General features: G+C 42.5%; 1 protein-coding gene across 3 annotated transcripts in view; it reads left to right on the top strand.

Annotated features, from left to right (window-relative positions):
• babo (TGF-beta receptor type-1 babo) overlaps nucleotides 1-14,032 on the top strand; it is a 103,946-nt gene that overhangs the window by 46,436 nt on the left and 43,478 nt on the right. The gene's annotated exons all lie outside the window — the stretch shown is intronic.

Below are 14,032 nucleotides of genomic sequence, written 5' to 3'. Positions count from 1 at the left end.
TGTACAATTGACAGCGTTGATCCATGGACGATGTGTCTTGGTTGATCTTGAAAGACGCCGGTTATCCCGTTGATGACAACCGCTAAGCCGCGAAAAAGTCCTCCGGGTTTAAAGAGGGGAAAGTCACGCACACAATCACCCCCACATATACGTGTAACGTGACAAACTGCACACATACACATGCATGTGCATGAAACACAACAACAATTCCATAAAAAAGAATAAAAAGTACCAAAAATTCATGTGATTCGGTTGGTGCCGCAGAAATTTATAAAGAGATGAAAAGTAGAAAACAATGTGGTTCGTTCGCTGCCGAACATTTTAATTTTAGGCCTTGGTTGTACCCGAGAGTACCCAACCGAAGATGGTACTCTGAGCTAGCAAAGGGCCGAACGTGGTTGGCAGAATCCCTGGCTGTATTATCTCCGCATATACGTCTGTCCCTAGTACGAGGCGGATCGTGGCGGATGCTGGTCGTGGGGGTCATGCGCCGAAATTGGGACACTACTGCAGCATGGGTCGCAATCCTTTTATTCTGTCCATGTCTTCCTCGGACACGTAGCAGGCATCCTGCTTGCCCGCCGATGTTGCTGGTGGGGAGTTGGAGCTCCTGGGCGAGCTTATCTGCAATCACGGTGGTGGGGAGCATCCGTCAATTAAGGCGCGAACGAGGTGTAGCCGCTGGATCCGTGGCTGCGATCCTGTGTCTGATGATGGGTGTGGTGTCGTGGTTGCAGGCGAAGAGGCCTTGTCTCCGCTCTACGGTCGCGCGAATGTCGTCTCTGTTGGGGATTCTTGGTTTGCCGGCGAAGAGACCGGGCCTCCGCTCGGCCGTTGCATGCGTGGCGCTTGACTGTCGCTGTTTCGTGCTGGAGCCGCTTCCTCTCATGCTGCAAAATCGGTCGAAATGATTTCGCTGCTGGTGTTGGTGTCGGCCGAAGAGACCGAATCTCCGCTTCGGTTCGGTGGACATGTTGATTTCGAGTTACGGCATTATTTTGTAATCGGCTGAAGATTTCTGACCTGAATTGTCAGATTGGCGAGGCTTGCTACACGATGAGTTCTATCTGCACGTATCATTATGCAAAATGTTCCGTGCAACCCTGTCGTATGGTACTTTGTCAGCTGATAGCTGGTGTGATGAGTTTGTAGCCTGAGAATTTATACATATGTATATTTTTTTTTGTCATTGGCACTAGGGCACTAGTGCCGGAGAAAAAGTTGACTTTTTCTCATTTCGGGATTTTGTCATGTCGGGACTCGGATCCTTGGTTTTTTGTACCCAACCTGATCTATGAGTGTTTATAATGTTGTTGTCGCAAACAACAAGTCCTGCCCCCAGCCAAAAAAAAAACCAGCCCACAACAACAATTGGACCGAAGGCACATCCAACGAAACATTTTTTTTTGCAATGACGTCTCGCTGGTTTTGTCGTGTGTAATGTGGCTGCACGAGGCGCCAGTATTGGTCAAAAAAGGGCGATCCCGATTTTGTGTCTTGTGTGTTTTCTTTCGGTACCTGCTTGCACATTTGGTGCAGCACTAACGAAACTGTCGTTATCATGCTGTGGGTTGCCATCCCGTGGAAAATTATGGCTGTTGGATACTTTTCTGACATACTTCCTGCGGTTGGGCTTTGCACGGTTGGGAGGATTGTGGTTTTTAACGCCAAACACCCCGACCGTATTAATCGGCGTCCTATGACTGATTCTCCCAAGTTGCCTTGGGAAGGTAAAGATAAAAAAGGCCAAGATTTGGTCACTAAGGGGCCAGGGTTTTCTTTTTGACAAGCCTGGTTCGTTTTGCTATAGGCGGGTAACCGGTTCTTTAAAGACCTGTTACTGGAAGGTTATGATGAATAACTGCTCCCCATCACATTGTCATTGCTTGAGCAAAATCCAACGTAAGTATGACACAACTATAAGGGATCTTATAGTTTTTCTCGAATCGTTTCGTTTTTTTCACTTTATTTTTCTGAAAAAAAAAAGAAAAAAAAAACTGGAACCCATGCAATACATTCTCGTTACGTTGGAGTCTGGGGAGGAGGAACCCACCCAGGTGGTGGCTGACACACAATATCCGGAGCGGCGGAAGGGCTCCTTTATATGTCATGCGCCGGATGAGCTTTTACAGCAGGCGGTAGAGGAGGGGTTGCGGCGCGTTAATCCCTGTGTGCTTCGAGTCCTTCGGACGCCCATTGTGGTTAAAGTGCGTGGGAGAGCCACGACGTGGTACGCTACCTTTTACCGCGGTTATGAAGGAATATTAAGGGTCTGGCGGCCGCAGCAGGATTCAGTGCCCCATGGGCTGTTTCGCTGCCGCGTGTGTCAGCGGGCACTGCGTTGTTTTTAATGTTTGGTCGCACATTTAAATGGGCATATGGGATTTTACCCATATCGGTGCAGGGATTGTCCGAAGCGGTATGCGTCTTCCGCTGCATTGTCCATGCACCGAAAATGAATACATTAGGGACGGAAGTTCTGAAGTTTGCTGCATAATATATGAATTTGTTTTTGTTTAGCTTTTTATTTCCGTGAATTAGATTTTTTGTTGTTTCGTTATTTTTGAAAATAAAGTTTAATTTGCTTAACATAATTTCGACCTAGATTACCTGGATGTACAAACGACGACGTTGATCGGTGTGTCTCGGTCGATGGTTGATCATGAAAGACGCCGGTTGTTCCGATGATGACAACCGCTAAGCCGCGAAAAAGTCCTCCGGTTTTAAGGAGGGGAAAATCACGCACACAATCACTCCCACATATACGTGTAGGGGTGCTGACAAACTGCGCACATATACAAGCATGTGTGCGCATGTATGCACTCAAATACGGGCGCGATAGTGTGGGTGACTGGAAATGTCATTGAAAACGTTAGGGAGGGGCGCTGTCAAACAAAAAAAGTTAGGCATTGGGCCTAAACACCTTTCAAAACCGTCTACAAGGCTGTCTGGGTGAAAGCGCAACTTACATAGATGGCCAGAGGAAGTGTCGGGTGGGTGATACCTATCCTGAGCTGCAGTCTGGCTACATGGAAACAATATAAGTGCCAAAGCCAATATTATAAGCCTAGGATACATATTTTACTCCATTTCTGTGTCTGGGGATGTTTTATCGCATATGTGAACTTCTTAATTGAGGCCTCTGAATTGCTTTGCTGTATGCTATATTTGGATGCATTTTACACAACGGGCCTATATTGCTTTGCTTACGCCATTTGTGTCTCATGCCAGCATAAGTTTCCGTGTATGCAGTTTAGATTCAACATTTTTACATAAAGGGTTTTCACCCAACTAAGGCATTGTTAGCATTTTTCCAGGTGAGAAGATTTGCGTAGGAATAGTACTTAAGCTTGATTGTTGTTTCTGGCTGATTAGTTCTTTCTAGGTCACCGCATTGCTCCACTGTGTGAATCCTTCATTCAATTATTTCTACGATTTAATATTCTATAAAAGTTTAAGGCCTTTGTACGCTCAATCAGGATAACTATTTTCAAGGCGTATGCGTGTTATCTAATGATTCATCGATGTTCTTCCAGGTTTTAGAAATTTTAAAATCCTATCACTCAAGTGCTTTTAGGGTGACACATGCTTAAGATATTCATCAGATTCTTGCATAGAACTCGACGTACGTTGCGTTAAACAATGTAGACATCTGTGGAGTTGATTAGCTATAATAAGGAAAAAGTTAAATAAGTGGAAATTTCTAAACAAATTAGTCGTATTCCCTAGCTAGCATACCAAAACCAGCGCTTTGACACCTATGATACAATAGTGCAGTAACGGCTTTGCGCGTTCACGGACGCGTGAGCACAAGGGATAACCAATGTGCCTGTAGGGTGCAGATACCCCCTCAGCCCACGAGTCGGTTGACGGGGTCCAGCTGATCAACTCCGCCATCTATTCGGACACCTACTCGAACCTTCCCAATATTCCGCTTTGTTGCTAAGGTCCTTGGCGTCTCTGCTGTTCGGCTAATCTCGCGATCGTTGGCGACCATTTCATTCGAGTTTTTCATTGATTTTACAGTCTTTAGATAGACTCCTTCGTATAATAACTATTCAAAAATGAGCACATCTTGGTAGTCATTCTGCTTTTATGCAATTAATAACTAACTGAACTTTTTTTTAACTTTTGGTCTTTGTCAGATTTCGAATTCAACAGCATTACCACGGACTTCTCTAAATCTTTTGATAAAGTCTCTCATATACTTAATATAGGAAAACAGAACTAAACAAATCAAAATACGAAGGTGTTATCACAAAAAAAAAAAAAAAAAAACAAGTCTCGGAAAAGATTTTCTTTTTTAAACTACCGTTAATAAACAAGCATGCAGAAGCATGGACCATGACAACAGCAGATGAAGCGGCTTTGGGAGTGTTCGAGAGAAAAGTTCTTCGAAAGATTTATGGACCTCTACGCGTTGGCGATGGCGAGTACCGAAGAAGATTTAATGATGAGCTGTACGAGCTATACGCAGACATCAACATAGTCCAGCGAATTAAAACGCAGCGGCTGCGCTGGCTAGGCCATGTTATGCGAATGAAAGATGATGCTCCGGCCAAGAAAGTGTTTCTATCGGAACCCGCATATGGAAGCAGAGGTAGAGGGCGGCCCCCACTCCGTTGGAAGGACCAGGTGGAAAACGATTTAAACTCCCTTGGTGTGACCAATTGGCGCCGGTTGGCGGAGCGAAGGAGCGACTGGCGCGCCTTGTTGGACGGCCATAACCGTTTAGACGGTTAAGCGCCAATTAAGTAAGTAAGTAAGTAATAAACAATTAGGAAAATTGAAGTAAATAAAAATACTAAACGGAATTCCTGAAAAGAATAAACAAAATCTGCAAGAATATATCTTTTGCAAACATAGTAAACTTAAAAGCAGTTCTGAGTAGCTTTTTAATAGTTCTGAAGTTCGTGAAGAAGAGAAAAAAGTTCTACAAAATTACGCTAAACATTCTTGCTATAGATTCTAAAGAAAGAAACAAAAACAAATTAAAAATAATAATAAGGAAATGAGTGACGTAATTTTAATGACAAACTAAAATAAAATTAAAGCAAATGAAAATATTAAATATTAAATTAATTAAAAATATTTAAAATAACAAATAAACAAGTAAGGAAGGCTAAGTTCGGGTGTAACCGAACATTACATACTCAGTTGAGAGCTATGGAGACAAAATAAGGAAAATCACCATGTAGGAAAATGAACCTAGGGTAACCCTGGAATGTGTTTGTATGACATGTGTATCAAATGGAAGGTATTAAAGACTATTTTAAGAGAGAGTAGGCCATAGTTCTATGGATGGACGCCATTTAGGGATATCGCCATAAAGGTGGACCAGGGCTGACTCTAGAATTTGTTTGTACGATATGGGTATCAAATGAAAGGTGTTACTGAGCATTTTAAGAGGGAGTGGGCCTTAGGTCTATCGGTGGACGCCTTTTCGAGATATCGCCATTAAGGTGGACCAGGGGTGACTCTAGAATGTTTTTGTACGATATGGGTATCAAATGAAAGGTGGTAATGAGTATTTTAAAAGGGAATGGGCTTTAGTTCTATAGGTGAACGCCTTTTCGAGAAATCGCCATAAAGGTGGACCAGGGGTGACTCTAGAATATGTTTGTAAGATATGGGTATCAAATGAAAGCTGTTAATGAGTATTTTGAAAAGGAGTGATACTTAGTTCCATAGGTGGACGCCGTTTCGAGATATCGCCATAAAGGTGGACCAGGGGTGACTCTAGAATGTGTTTGTACGATATGGAAATCAAATGAAAGCTGTTAATGAGTATTTTGAAAAGGAGTGATCCTTAGTTCCATAGGTGGACGCCGTTTCGAGAAATCGCCATAAAGGTGGACCAGGGGTGACTCTAGAATGTGTTTGTACGATATGGGAATCAAATGAAAGATGTTACTGAGCATTTTAAGAGGGAGTGGGCATTAGGTCTATAGTTGGACGACTTTTCGAGATATCGCCATTAGGGTGGGCCAGGGGTGACTCTAGAATGTTTGTACGATATGGGTATCAAACGAAAAGTGTTACTGAGCATTTTAAGAGGGAGTGGGCATTAGGTCTATAGGTGGACGCCTTTTCGAAATGTCGCCATTAGGGTGGGCCAGGGGTGACTCTAGAATGTGTGTGTATGATATGGGTATCAAATGAAAGATGGTAATGAGTATTTTAAAAGGGAGTAATCCTTAGTTCTATAGGTGGACGCCTTTTCGAGATATCGCCATAAAGGTGGACCAAGGGTGACTCTAGAATGTTTTTACGATATGGGTATCAAACGAAAGGTGTTAGTGAGCATTTTAAGAGGGAGTGGGCATGAGGTCTATAGGTGGACGCCTTTTCGAGATATCGTCATTAGGGTGGGCCAGGGGTGACTCTAGAATGTGTTTGTACGATATGGGTATCAAACGAAAGGTGTTACTGAGCATTTTAAGAGGGAGTGGGCATTAGGTCTATAGGTGGACGCCTTTTCGAGATATCGCCATTAGGGTAGGCCAGGGGTGACTCTAGAATGTTTGTACGATATGGGTATCAAACGAAAGGTGTTACTGAGCATTTTAAGAGGGAGTGGGCATTAGGTCTATAGGTGGACGCCTTTTCGAGATATCGCCATTAGGGTGGGCCAGGGGTGACTAGAATGTGTTTGTACGATATGGGTATCAAATGAAAGGTGGTAATGAGTATTTTAAAAGGGAGTAATCCTTAGTTCTATAGGTGAACGCCTTTTCGAGATATCGCCATAAAGGTGGACCAAGGGTGACTCTAGAATGTTTGTACGATATGGGTATCAAACGAAAGGTGTTACTGAGCATTTTAAAAGGGAGTGGGCATTAGGTCTATAGGTGGACGCCTTTTCGAGATATCGCCATTAGGGTGGGCCAGGGTGACTCTAGAATGTGTTTGTACGATATGGGTATCAAATGAAAGGTGGTAATGAGTATTTTAAAAGGGAGTAATCCTTAGTTCTATAGGTGGACGCCTTTTCGAGATATCGCCATATCGGTGGACCAAGGGTGACTCTAGAATGTTTGTACGATATGGGTATCAAACGAAAGGTGTTACTGAGCATTTTAAGAGGGAGAGGGCATTAGGTCTATAGGTGGACGCCTTTTCGAGATATCGCCATTAGGGTGGGCCAGGGGTGACTCTAGAATGTTTGTACGATATGGGTATCAAACGAAAGGTGTTACTGAGCATTTTAAGAGGGAGTGGACATTAGGTCTATAGGTGGACGCCTTTTCGAGATATCGCCATTAGGGTGGGCCAGGGGTGACTCTAGAATGTGTTTGTACGATATGGGTATCAAACGAAAGGTGTTACTGAGCATTTTAAGAGGGAGTGGGCATTAGGTCTATAGGTGGACGCCTTTTCGAGATATCGCCATTAGGGTGGGCCAGGGGTGACTCTAGAATGTTTGTACGATATGGGTATCAAACGAAAGGTGTTACTGAGCATTTTAAGAGGGAGTGGACATTAGGTCTATAGGTGGACGCCTTTTCCAGATATCGCCATTAGGGTGGGCCAGGGGTGACTCTAGAATGTTTGTACGATATGGGTATCAAACGAAAGGTGTTACTGAGCATTTTAAGAGGGAGTGGACATTAGGTCTATAGGTGGACGCCTTTTCGAGATATCGCCATTAGGGTGGGCCAGGGGTGACTCTAGAATGTGTTTGTACGATATGGGTATCAAACGAAAGGTGTTACTGAGCATTTTAAGAGGGAGTGGGCATTAGGTCTATAGGTGGACGCCTTTTCGAGATATCGCCATTAGGGTGGGCCAGGGGTGACTCTAGAATGTTTGTACGATATGGGTATCAAACGTAAGGTGTTACTGAGCATTTTAAGAGGGAGTGGGCATGAGGTCTACAGGTGGACGCCTTTTCGAGATATCGTCATTAGGGTGGGCCAGGGGTGACTCTAGAATGTGTTTGTACGATATGGGTATCAAACGAAAGGTGTTACTGAGCATTTTAAGAGGGAGTGGGCATTAGGTCTATAGGTGGACGCCTTTTCGAGATATCGCCATTAGGGTGGGCCAGGGGTGACTCTAGAATGTTTGTACGATATGGGTATCAAACGAAAGGTGTTACTGAGCATTTTAAGAGGGAGTGGACATTAGGTCTATAGGTGGACGCCTTTTCGAGATATCGCCATTAGGGTGGGCCAGGGGTGACTCTAGAATGTGTTTGTACGATATGGATATCAAATTAAAGGTATTAATGAGGGTTTTAAAAGCGAGTGGCCCTTAGATGTATATGTGAAGGCGTTCTCGCGATATCGACCAAAATGTGGACCAGGTGATCCAGAAAATCATCTGTCGGGTACTGCTAATTTATTTATATATGCAATACCACTAACAGTATTCCTGTCAAGATTCCAAGGCCTGTTGATTTCGCCTTGTAGAACTTTTTCATTTTCTTCTACTTAATATGGTAGGTGTCACACCCATTTTACAAAGTTTTTTCCAAAGTTATATTTTGCGTCAATAAACCAATCCAGTTACCATGTTTCATCCCTTTTTTCGTATTTGGTATAGAATTATGGTTTTTTTTCATTTTTCGTAATTTTCGATATCTATAAAGTGGGCGTGGTTATGGTCGGATTTCGGCCATTTTTTATACCAAGATAAAGTGAGTACAGATAAGTACGTGAGCTAAGTTTAGTAAAGATATATCGGTTTTTGCTCAAGTTATTGTGTTAACGGCCGAGCGGAAGAACAGACGGTGGACTGTGTATAAAAACTGGGCGTGGCTTCCACCGATTTCGCCCATTTTCACAGAGAACAGTTACCGTCATAGAATCTATGCACCTACCAAATTTGAGAAGGATTGGTAAATTTTTGTTCGACTTATGGCATTAAAAGTATTCTAGACAAACTAAATGAAAATGGGCGGAGTCACGCCCATTTTGAAATTTTCTTTTATTTTTGTATTTTGTTGCATCATATCATTACTGGAGTTGAATTTTGACTTAATTTACTTATATACAGTAAAGATATTAAATTTTTTGTTAAAATTTGAATTAAAAAAAAATTTTTTTTAAAAAGTGGGCGTGTTCTTCATCCAATTTTGCCAATTTTTATTTAGCACATATATAGTAATAGTAGTAACGTTCCTGCCAAATTTCATCATGATATCTTCAACGACAAATTACAGCTTGCAAAACTTTTAAATTACCTTCTTGTAAAAGTGGGCGGAGCCACGCCCATTGTCCAAAATCTTACTAATTTTCTATTCTGCGTCATAACGTCAACCCATCTACCAAGTTTCATCGCTTTAACCGCCTTTGGCAATGAATTATCGCATTTTTTCGGTTTTTCGAAATTTTCGGTTTTTCGAAATTTTCGATATCGAAAGAGTGGGCGTGGTTATAGTCCGATATCGTTCATTTTAAATAGCGATCTGAGATGAGTGCCCAGGAATCTACATACCAAATTTCATCAAGATACCTCAAAATTTACTCAAGTTATCGTGTTAACGGACAGACGGACGGACGGACGGATGGACATGGCGCAATCAAATTTTTTTTCGATACTGATGATTTTGATATACGGAAGTCTATATCTATCTCGATTCCTTTATACCTGTACAACCAACCGTTATCCAATCAAAGTTAATATACTCTGTGAGCTCTGCTCAACTGAGTATAAAAAAATAAAAATAATAATAATAAAAACACAAAAAAAAAAAAAATGGAAAAATAAAAAGTTATAAGTCTCGAATAAGGAGATTGCGTTTAATGTAAACAAATAAAAAATAATAATAATGTAACAAAGTAATATTATTGAAATAGCAAAACAAATAAAAATGAAAATTAAAGCAAATTAAAATATTAAATGTATTTAATTAGCGAGCTTTGCTCATATTGCTTTATACAATGGTTTTTGTAATTGATATTAGAGAAAAATTGTAAGTTTTACAAACGGCGATGGTTACTAGGACATGTTTCTGAATTTCACTTCTTCATCAGCTAGCTTTTCGGGAGCTGAGCGTTGAACTCGAATCTCCAACATTCATATCAGTGCAAGCCTTTAGCTGCTACGCCATATGAATGTTCCGTTGTTCGCTGTACAATTGGTCTCTAAGAGTTGCCTTTTTGTTTATATTCCTTTTGATCACCATGTAGGCACATACACTCTGTATGTAGTTTATTCCTAATGGTGTGGATATGATTTTTAGGCGCGCTTTTGAAAGCTTAGTAACATTTGTTCGGATTTTTACAGTATTTGTTTTTAATACTTCCGCTGTTACTATTATATCAACATGATCATATGTATTTAATTAGCGAGCTTTGCTCATATTGCTTTATACAATGGTTTTTGTAATTGATATTAGAGAATCGGGACAGGGAGAATCATACATCTATATTGGGTCCCAGGCCATATGAGAATAAATGTGAATGAAAAAGCGGATGAACTAGCTAAAAAGGGCGCATCCGTTGAAGCTTGCTCCGTAGACGCCCCAATTAGGCTGGGCGAGATTAAACGAAGGCGAGAGGTGCACATGATCGACCAAGCGGGAAAGGTGTGGGTTCAAGCGCGGGCCTGTAAAGTGTCGAAGAGTATGTGTAGGTCTTACAACCTTAGAGTAACTAAGTTGCTTCTATCATTAAAAAGAGAGGAGTGTAGACTCATGACGGGTTTTCTGACTGGACACTGCCTTCTGGCGTCATATGCCTTTAAATTAGGCTTGGTCTGTGATAGCAGATGTAGGAAGTGCGGGTTGGATGAGGAAACGATCGAGCACGTTCTGTGCTCGTGCCCTCGCTTGCCAGGCTAAGACTCCAGCTATTAAGAGTAATACAGCTGTCAGATCTAGAAGGAGCAAGTGGCTTAAGCCCTAAGAATCTTCTAGTATTTGCCAAGAGTTATTTTGTAACATAGGTCTTGGTTTTTTAGAGGGGTTTTCAGTTTGGTCGTCAAAACAAACTTCTGGTAACACTACGGACTCATCTAGTATATGTGAGGTCCTCATGGACCCGCCAGTTCAACCTAACCTAGCCTTGTAGGCATTAATAGCGATACCAGAACGTTATTGCTGGAACGCTCCGGAAATCACCAGTCCGCAGACAGGCGGCTGCATGAGAAGCCATGGACCGTTGCCGGGGTTGTGCCACTGACCATAATGTTGGCGTAGACGTCGGCACCGAGTGTAAGTAGAACCCGCGCGAGTCAGCGAGTTTCATAAATTGGTACGGTGAGGCGACCGAGGAATCAATCGTCGCGGTTGGGTTCAAACGCGTATGCCGCGCTACCACGGTAGTCTGGGTCGTGATTCTGTCCGTAACTCCATACTTCTCGCGCAACACTAAAGTACACTTGGTGTGTATTGCCGTGCTAAGCCGTTCGAGTTGGAGGTCGTTGGATAAGTGCGCGTCTATCACGGACGTCGGCGCGCACAAACTGAGGCGCCCGCTGCCTTTATTCCTGCAATAGCTGTAGCAGCGATAGCTACGTAGGATCGGGTGATCGTTATCGCTACGTGGTGGTACCTTCTTTGCGTGGTGTGGGAGCGTTTGGCCGAGCGGAACGGACACGGCTCCGCGCCGCCCCATCGCCCATTGGCACTGCGGTGCGATGGGCGGAAAGGACGTGTCTCCTCGACATCCCCGTGTTTCTGTTGCACCTGGTCGCGTTTCCGGTTCGGAAATGTTTCGTGTTTATCCGCTAGTATTTGGGGCGATGGCTAAGGCTGCTGCGCTTCTGGTAATATCTTCCATTTTTCCTCCTCGTCTGCTACCTGTTTCGCCCATGATCTGGTGTCCTCGGTGATGTGGTTTGAGAGCACCTCGTCGGCGTTTGTTTCATCGTCGCGCTGTTCACAATATATAGGGCGTGGCCGCGCTTGCTCATCTTCATTGTGCAGTGAAGTGTGACGTGGTTCCTGGCAGCGGTGACAACGCTCGTTACTTGGGCATATTTCCAACCGATGGAAAGGCGATAGACAATTGGGACAATGTCGATGTATTAGAACGGTCCGGAGGTGTTCTTCTACCGACATTCCCCTTTAGGTCGGGCATAATCGTATGTCGTGATTTTTCTTACACCATCGACAGGAGACGGTCGATGTGTCTACGCGTTGCTCCATTTTGGTGCGTTTAGCCGAGAAACGCGTCATTCTGGAACGGGAATTTGTTATTTTTATGGCGTTCCAAGTTGTTGTTGGGTGGCGTATGGACGGAGACTAGCAGCTTTATTGTGGCTGATATAATGGTTGGCGTACTCGCGATAAAAGGCTATGTGGAATGAATAATCTTAATATGTTATTGTTTGCACTGATTTTGGAAATTGGTGTATTTGTTTATTTCAACACAACCCTGTTGGGGATAGCCTACATTAGCGAGTGTGGTAATTTGTGGAACTGCCAGTGGCTAGATCTTCCACATATTTGGATGAGACAGCTGTGCGGTGTTGCCCATTGGACAACGTAATAATACCTAATGGCCATGTTACGAAATTATTTAAGGGAATTCACGTTAGATTTCTGAAGCGACATAGAACTTTAACGATTTTTTGAAAATATAGCATTGTCACCTTGTTTGCAGTATTTAAGGAGAGAAGTTTGCTTACATTAAGGTAGTTCGTTATTTTCTACATGCATTTTCAATCTTGATACAAAGATTGAAGATGTTAATACAATGCACCACATCAGTGGGCGTCACAGAGAGACGGTCGTCTTTTTGTCGACCTCCACTCATCTGATCAGCTCTTGTGCTTTGCCCGTTCGCTGATGTCCGTCTGGCAGCACTGAAATGTAGTGTTGCTGTGTTTGCTGAATGTGGGTAAAGAAAACGACATTTATAACGTGACCGTCCAAATCACATCTTTAAACAAACAACGTTGTCTTTTTTCCTTGCTTGGAGTCTTTAAGTATGAAAGGTTGTTTACCTTAAAGTATGTTCGTTTTTTTGTTTTTTTTTTTTGTTTTTTTTTTGTTTGTTTTTTTTTGTTTTTTTGTTTTTTTGTTAAGTTAAGCTTGCCGTCGACCGCTGTTCATCCAGCGCTTTTGGTTTTACTCATCTGATGTCTGTCTGGCAACACTGCATTTTAGTGTTGTTAGGTTTGCTGAATCTGTCCACAAAAAAAAAAAAAAAAAAAACCGGCATTTATAGCGTGACCAGAGGAGTGGCAAGTTTCGTCAAAAAATATGTGAGTATACGGGTTGTAGTCCTTTTTTTATTTTGGATCTTTTTTGTTAATATGCGATTACCCCTCTCTTTCTTTTTCGTTTCAGGGCATCTTCTGAACAGCGGCAGACAATGCGGATAAATCTTTTGAACGTGCCGCGGAATTGCAACCGCATTCGATTGACGGTGCGGTATTATGCGGTGAAACCCTCGTGGTTGACCCGTTTTTTTATCGGGGCCACGAATGGGTCCTTTGGGTGCGACGTGCGCTCGCGGATTCCGCCGGCGGGCCAGAGTTGGTGTGCGGAGTATGTGAGCAAACGCTCAGTTGCTTCCCAACTCTGAAGGTCCACTTAAACCGACACATGGGATTCGCACCCTATCATTGCGGCTGCGGAAAAAGGTACCCTTCGGCTTCGCTTTAACGGTTTTCCATTTATTTTTTTTTTCTTCAGTTTTGTAAATATACATATATTTCCTAATAAATTATAAATAAAGGTAAATTATGCTTAATTGGACAAATCTAAATTTTTACTTTCTTTTTCATCCTTCATTTGTTTCGTGTTTACATATGTATATTCTTAATGTAGTTTGTTTTTTTTTTTGGTGTTTGTTATTAATCGTGTGGCTTACAACCCATATGATTAAGCCACTAGCCACCCAACGTAGTGAATTCTCTGGCTTTTTTTGCCTGAGTTAGAAAAACTGATGAGTGAAGTGAATTCTGTGATAGATGTGCTAAGGCTATCAACCAAGTGAAATATGGTTCTTGTAATAAGAAATCTGGTGATATTTTTGTCAGCGTATGTGACGACGAGGGGTTTACACAGTGCAGTCAGTGCAGTGATGAGTGTGACAAAAAAACTTAAAAAAATATTCACTGACTGTCTGCCTTG

The sequence above is a fragment of the Eurosta solidaginis genome, chromosome 3 (assembly GCF_040869045.1).
Source record: "Eurosta solidaginis isolate ZX-2024a chromosome 3, ASM4086904v1, whole genome shotgun sequence".
Classification (NCBI taxonomy): domain Eukaryota; kingdom Metazoa; phylum Arthropoda; class Insecta; order Diptera; family Tephritidae; genus Eurosta; species Eurosta solidaginis.
The sequence above is the reverse complement of the archived record's forward strand: the minus strand, read 5'-3'. Positions and strand labels throughout refer to the sequence as shown.